Genomic DNA, 6,221 nt, shown 5'->3' on the forward strand with positions numbered 1-6,221 from the left:
TCAAGAGGACACTGTGTGCAAGCTGAATTGCCAGAGCTTCTTGGCCAACTCAGCGTCAGAAGCTTTGGAGCTTGGTTTTGCTATGTTACAGTTGTCAAAGAACTTCCCGCTTATTCCCTTAACCTGAGGATGCATTGACACATAGCATGTCGTTGCAGCACCCTTTATAGCGAAGATAAAACAAAAGGCAATACAGATCATAATTCAGTTCATGTTGCTTCGACAAACAAGCTAAGCAAATAGTAAAAAAGATGAGGTGAAATCCTACCTGTTCTATGCTTCTACCAAAGATTCTGCCAAAGGAGACCATTAGAGCTGTAACAGTAGCAGAAAACAAAAAGGGTTAAAGTTCCCACAAGAGCTCCTAATGGATGTAAGCATGTTGATTGGATTAGAGACCCTTTTGGGGTTGTTCTGAAAGATTTGATCAGAAAAATACCATGGACGATAGGCATGTTCTTGGAATTCTTGGTCACAATGACACCAGGGTGAACTTCATTAGCTGAAATATTTATTCCTTCATCCTGTCCATGGAAATTTTTCCTTTGTTCTATCATTAATCTAGTTCACACATTAATCTCGTGCTACTACACAGTAAATTTCTTACAGTGGTAGAGAACTAGGATACCTTGAGAATTCGGGACAGCTCACTGGAATGAAGAATATTGGCAAGCTTGGACTGACAGTAAGCCATGAAGCCTTTGAAAGTGTTGGAACTTTGTACAGCCCAAACAAGAACTTGTGTTATTCACGCATCAACATTATCAAGTATACCCAATTTCGCGCGATAATTCATGTTACCATGACTAGAGATTACCCAGAAGGATTGCGTATTTTGCTGAAACAGATCCCACTAGGGTAGCTTAGGAGATGTGCCATAGAAGACACGTTGACAATCCTTCCCTCGACACCGCCTTCATTGCACGTCCTCTTCATGTTCTCTAATAAGAGGTTTGTTAGAAGAAAATGCCCTGCCATCCAAGTCCAAATGCTACCGCATTCTTAGAGTCAGTCTGATATGATAACTCAGAAGAACAGAGCACGTACGCCCCGGATCCTCAAACTTCCGATAAACAACAGATGCAACCAAAAGTAAATCAGGAAACGATTTGCATAGATAAGACTATAGAAAAGACTAAGACGACACACCGATGTGGTTAGTCGCAAAATGCAATTCGAGGCCGTCGTGGGAAGGCGTGCAATCCTTGGTTATCACCCCAGCGTTGTTGCTGCCGAAAAGACGAAGCAATAGCATCATTTCTTTTCCTCCCTTGAACGGAATCAGTGGAGCAATTTCAGCCGAAGTACAGTTCTTATCTGTTCAGAGACTCGAACTCGGCGGCGAATCTCCTCACCGACGCCATACAGCTGAGGTCCAGCTCCAGCACGCTGACTCTGGCTCCCGGGATCTTGGCCACGATGGCCTCCTTGGCCGCGAGCCCGGCGGAAACATTGCGGACTGCTATGATGACGTGCCCGCCGCGCGGCGCCATGACCCGCGCCGTCTCCAGCCCGATGTCACTGGACGCACCTGCACCGTAGTAGTTCCACAAGCTTAGCTCAGACAGTCTCAACCGAAGGATCGGAGGAGTATTTTTCTGACGGTGTGCGTGCCCATACGAGCCGTATGGAATACCTGTGATAATGGCGACCAGGCCGTGGCCATCGACGCCGGCGGTGACCTCCTCCGCGGTGGAGCCGCGAGAGAAGCCCGAGCGTCCTTCGCGGGAGAACAACAACCCCATCAGCCAGCAGATTTGACTGGCGATACTATGACGTGTTTGATGAGGCTGGCTGGAACGGCGTTGTGGACTTGTGGTTTATGGTGCAATGATTTGATTCTGACAACAAAGCATAGAGAAGATCTGAACACAAAGTAAGCCCTAAGCACATGCAATTGTTTTTAGAGTTGAACTTGAGCAAAGACATATTTTTAAGAGGCGTACGAGATGCATGAATTCAGTATTCTGGCCATGGCCCAGCTGGATCCAGCCTTATGACTCCCCACCACCCCAACTCCCTCACCCTAACCCCAAAAAACAAACCATCGATCCCTGGTAATGTTAAGCAATCTTTTCTACTATATGCACAAGATTTGAAGTTCATCGCTTGGATGGATTTTCTCCGAACGAAGTATAATAACTAACTCCGAAGGGTCCAAGTATTTTTTGGATCCAAGTATTTTTCTCCCCCGGTAGGTGGTTGAAGTCTTTTTCACCTAAAAATTGAGATATTTGTCAATTTTTTTTAATTTACTAGCATAAGTGCCCGTGCGTTGCAACGGAAAAAAAACTATCAAATGTTTATGGAGAATGAAGACATGAATAGTACATATTTATTTATGTTTTGCTCTACAATATTGATACATTGTTTTTCGGTTGCAAAGCACAAAAGTATTTAGACATCAATATATTATAACTTTAGCTTTCACACTATGCATGTGTTGCTACAGTTAAATATCTAGTTGCATGGTTATCTTTGACAATCCATAAACATACTTGCGATGCCAAGCCCTTGAGCCCCCGCACGTAGTAGGGATCCGGTCGAGGGGTCGGTTTGTCTTGTGATCGTCATCCCTCACGCGTCCATTTGCTAGAACGGATGTAACAGAACCGACCAATTATATGAAATTAAGTAAGAAAATCATCCGCCAGAGCAGACGATTTAACAAACTTAAGCCCGTATAACCCGGTAGTCCGTGAAATCTCGAAGGATTTCAAACCAACTCACATACCAGCCAAGATCGTAATAAGTTTAGCGGTCACCATCACATATTACATAAAAGTTTGCATCTCAGATACATCAGAGTTTAAGCATAGTTATTACAAAACGAGTTCAAATAGAAGTAGCGGAAGCCATTTGTTCAAAACCACACACACTCACACGGAGTTCAAATACAGTGCCAACTAATGATCATCTCCAACAAAAACATCAGACGAGACGTAAGGAATGACCATGCCCATGGTCCTAAGCATCACCCATCGCAGGATAAAGGCAGTTGATACAGTAGCCGTAATACATCTGCCCATCTGCAACAAGTGGGAATAAAACCCTGAGTACGAGAAGGTACTCAGCTAGACTTACCCGACATAACCAAAAATAAGATGACACCAAGGATTATGAAGGCTTTATAGTAGGGTAGCTAACTCATTTGCAAAAAGAGGCATTTTTAACATTTCAAGAACCTTTACAAAAGCATTATTGTCAAGTTAATTATTATTAACCTGTCGAATACATTTGCACCTACACTAGAGCAAGCCTGTGATTAAGCAAATAATGATAACCCATGATCATCAACAACTTCCATAATGTCATATTCATTATAACTATCCAAGTGTTCCATTAACATTACTACGATGAAGTAACTCAAGTCAAGTGCTCACAATACAGGAGCGACGGCGATTCGAATCGATTCCTAACCAGTTGGTGATTTATTCCTTACACAAACCTCACTCACCCGCTAAAGTGAGGTATTGGTCACCGAGTCAACTATCCAGGAATCTCGAGTTTGCCAGGAACCACATGTACCGAGGGCCGACCGACTGCACTTTGGTCTTATCATCTCGCCCCCGTGTCCTACCACACCTGCTCCGGCACAGTGCGCCGCGAGCAATCTACTCGGCCCGAATAATCTCCCAGCTTCGCGGTCGAAAGGTACTTTATTCGGCCAGCTAAATGTAAGGCATGCGTTCAACATGACTCGAGGCCCAACAACGGTCGGTCCTTAATCGACACAAACGGAAAGCACTACAGTCTAAAACTCTGTAAGTCTCCGTCCGGTCTCAACTTCATTTAACACTTAGTTATACCATGACTACATAGTTATCCAAGCAGATCCAGGTAACCACCTATAGCTCGCAGGTGACAGGAAATCACCCGACTTCTACCGGTCTATGCCAGCTAAGCATTGACTCGACTGCGGATACCAGGGTAACAAGGATATAGTATAACAAAGGTAGACAAGGTATAATGCAGCAACGGTTGCAAACAACTCCTGAACGTAATGCATCAAATAAAAGTAAAGCATTTAATTAATAATTGCAAACCGGGGAGAAAATGCTCCGGGGCTTGCCTCTCTCGAAGGAGCTCGGGCGGTGATCGGGGCACTCTGGAAGTTCCTCAACGTCCTCCTCGTTGGCTTCAGTCACTTCCTGCGGCTGCACCTCGAGCTGTTCCTCGGGCTCCTCGGGTATGATGACTGGGCTCTTGGTTTGCGATCCTGTATGATGCATGTGCATAAGTGCTTATGCAAAAAGTGCATCGGATGAAATGAACACAATGGACATGCTTAGATGCAAGGTAGTCAACATCATCCAAGAACATATACTATAAGCACATGTCATCTACTGCATTCTCTTCTACTACTAATATGCTAAGTCAACATATCTCATTAAATGCTTCAAAGATACACCAAAGCTTCACTAATTTCTTAATCATAAACAAAGCAACATTTGATTAACCCTAGTTAATAATAGGTTTGAATAACAACATCTATTTTTATAGCTTAGAAAAATCTTAGAAAATTACCATAGCACAGTACTACCCTAAGTAGTCTACCATCAGATTTTTATGGCATTTGGATGAGTGGATTAGCCTACAAAAAAATAACAAGCTATGGCATAATTATGAATATGAAAATACTTTGTACTGTGAAAAGTGTCAAACAACAGATAAAATATTTTTCCTATGTTCTACACAACAAATAATCACTGTACAAAAATTATCACATGCATGTTTTATACAAATTTTGCTCTCTAGCAAAAATAACAAAAATCAGCCATTAAAGGCACTTGAACTACATCTCATAATTTTTCTACAAGACATGCATGGCATATATTTTTCCTAGGAAGTACATTACACAAGAAGAATAACACACTTGGAATCATATTTTTTTGAAGCATATAGGTTTTACTACACATTTTACAAGATATCAGCAATATCAAGGATTAAACAAAGCTCTACAGAAAAGTATCTAAAAAATGATATGCAATATTTTTATCATGTAGATATGGTGACAAGAAACCTAGCAAAATTTGTTTCAACAAATTTGGAGCCAAAATGAGTACACAAACATTTTTCAAAGTATTTCTCTTTCCGAATAATAAAAGAAAACTGAAAACGTATTTTTCCTATTACTACTGGGCCGGCCCGTGGAAACAACTGGCCCACAGCCACTTTTGGCCTGCGCAAACCGAGCGAAGGGGAGGGCGGCGGCCTGGCTCGGGGCTTTGGCCCAAGCCATCCTAGCCCAGCTCGGCCGAGGCAAAGGAGCCACGCCACGCCGGCGTTCCAGACGCCACGGCGGCACGGGCGCTGCCAGCGGGCTGGCGGCCGTTGCCGGCCAGGTCCGGGCAAGCGGGTGAGCACGCGGGGTCCACAAGAGAGTGCCAAACTTGAGCAGTCTACACAAAAGGATGGAGGAGGGAAGGAGGACGCGTTCCACGGCGGGGCCAAGCACGGCGGCGAAACACGCAAGACGCTATACCCTTGGCTCAAAAGGTGTCTCAAACCGCGAGCACTAGGTGACGGGGAGCGGAGGCGGAGCTATGTGCGATTGATTACGGGTAGTGGTGGGAGCACTACGGGGAATTTTGCCCAGCGGGGCTGCGGTGGGCGTTCGGTGGCGAGAGCTCCCAACGGAGCTCTCTGAACTGGAGGAGAAGGAAGGGAGAGACGGGATGGCGTGCGGGTGGAGTGGCGTGCACGCTTCGGACAGCTTTGAAGGCGGAGCACAGGGAGGGCGAGGTAGGCCGGGGCTACCGCACGGCATGCGTCGCTGGCGCATGGCGGCCACACGGCGAGTGCGCCCTGACGCGGTCGAGCGCGGCGCGCGGCGCGCGGGAACGGCGCGGCGCAGCGCTGAGGCAGGCCGGGCGAGCGGGCCAGCACGGAGGCAGGCCAGGCGCACGAGTTGGGCTGGTCCACGGTGAAGGTGCAGCGTAGGATGGCGTGGAGCATGGGTCGGCTTCGGCTGGTGGGCCAGAAAGGAGGCGACGGCCCGTGAAAGGAGAAAACCCTTTTTCAAATTCTAATTTTTCAGAAATTTTCAAATACCAGTTTTCAAATATCATTTTGAGCAAGAAAATGACATCTTTTGAAAATGTCCCAAAAATAAAAGTTGCTTAGAATTTAATCCTCTACAACTTTGCTTTAGGGACCAACTAAAAATTTTGCATAGATTTTGAATTGGGAAGCAAAAGCTAAATAGGGAGAATTTTTGA

The 6,221-nt window shown here is 45.3% G+C and overlaps 1 pseudogene; it reads right to left on the reverse strand.

Annotated features, from left to right (window-relative positions):
* On the reverse strand, positions 1–1,745 carry LOC136486702 (short-chain dehydrogenase TIC 32, chloroplastic-like; annotated as a pseudogene).
* Positions 1,746–6,221: the final 4,476 nt, after the last annotated feature.

Source organism: Miscanthus floridulus, chromosome 1, assembly GCF_019320115.1.
Source record: "Miscanthus floridulus cultivar M001 chromosome 1, ASM1932011v1, whole genome shotgun sequence".
In the NCBI taxonomy this organism is placed as follows: domain Eukaryota; kingdom Viridiplantae; phylum Streptophyta; class Magnoliopsida; order Poales; family Poaceae; genus Miscanthus; species Miscanthus floridulus.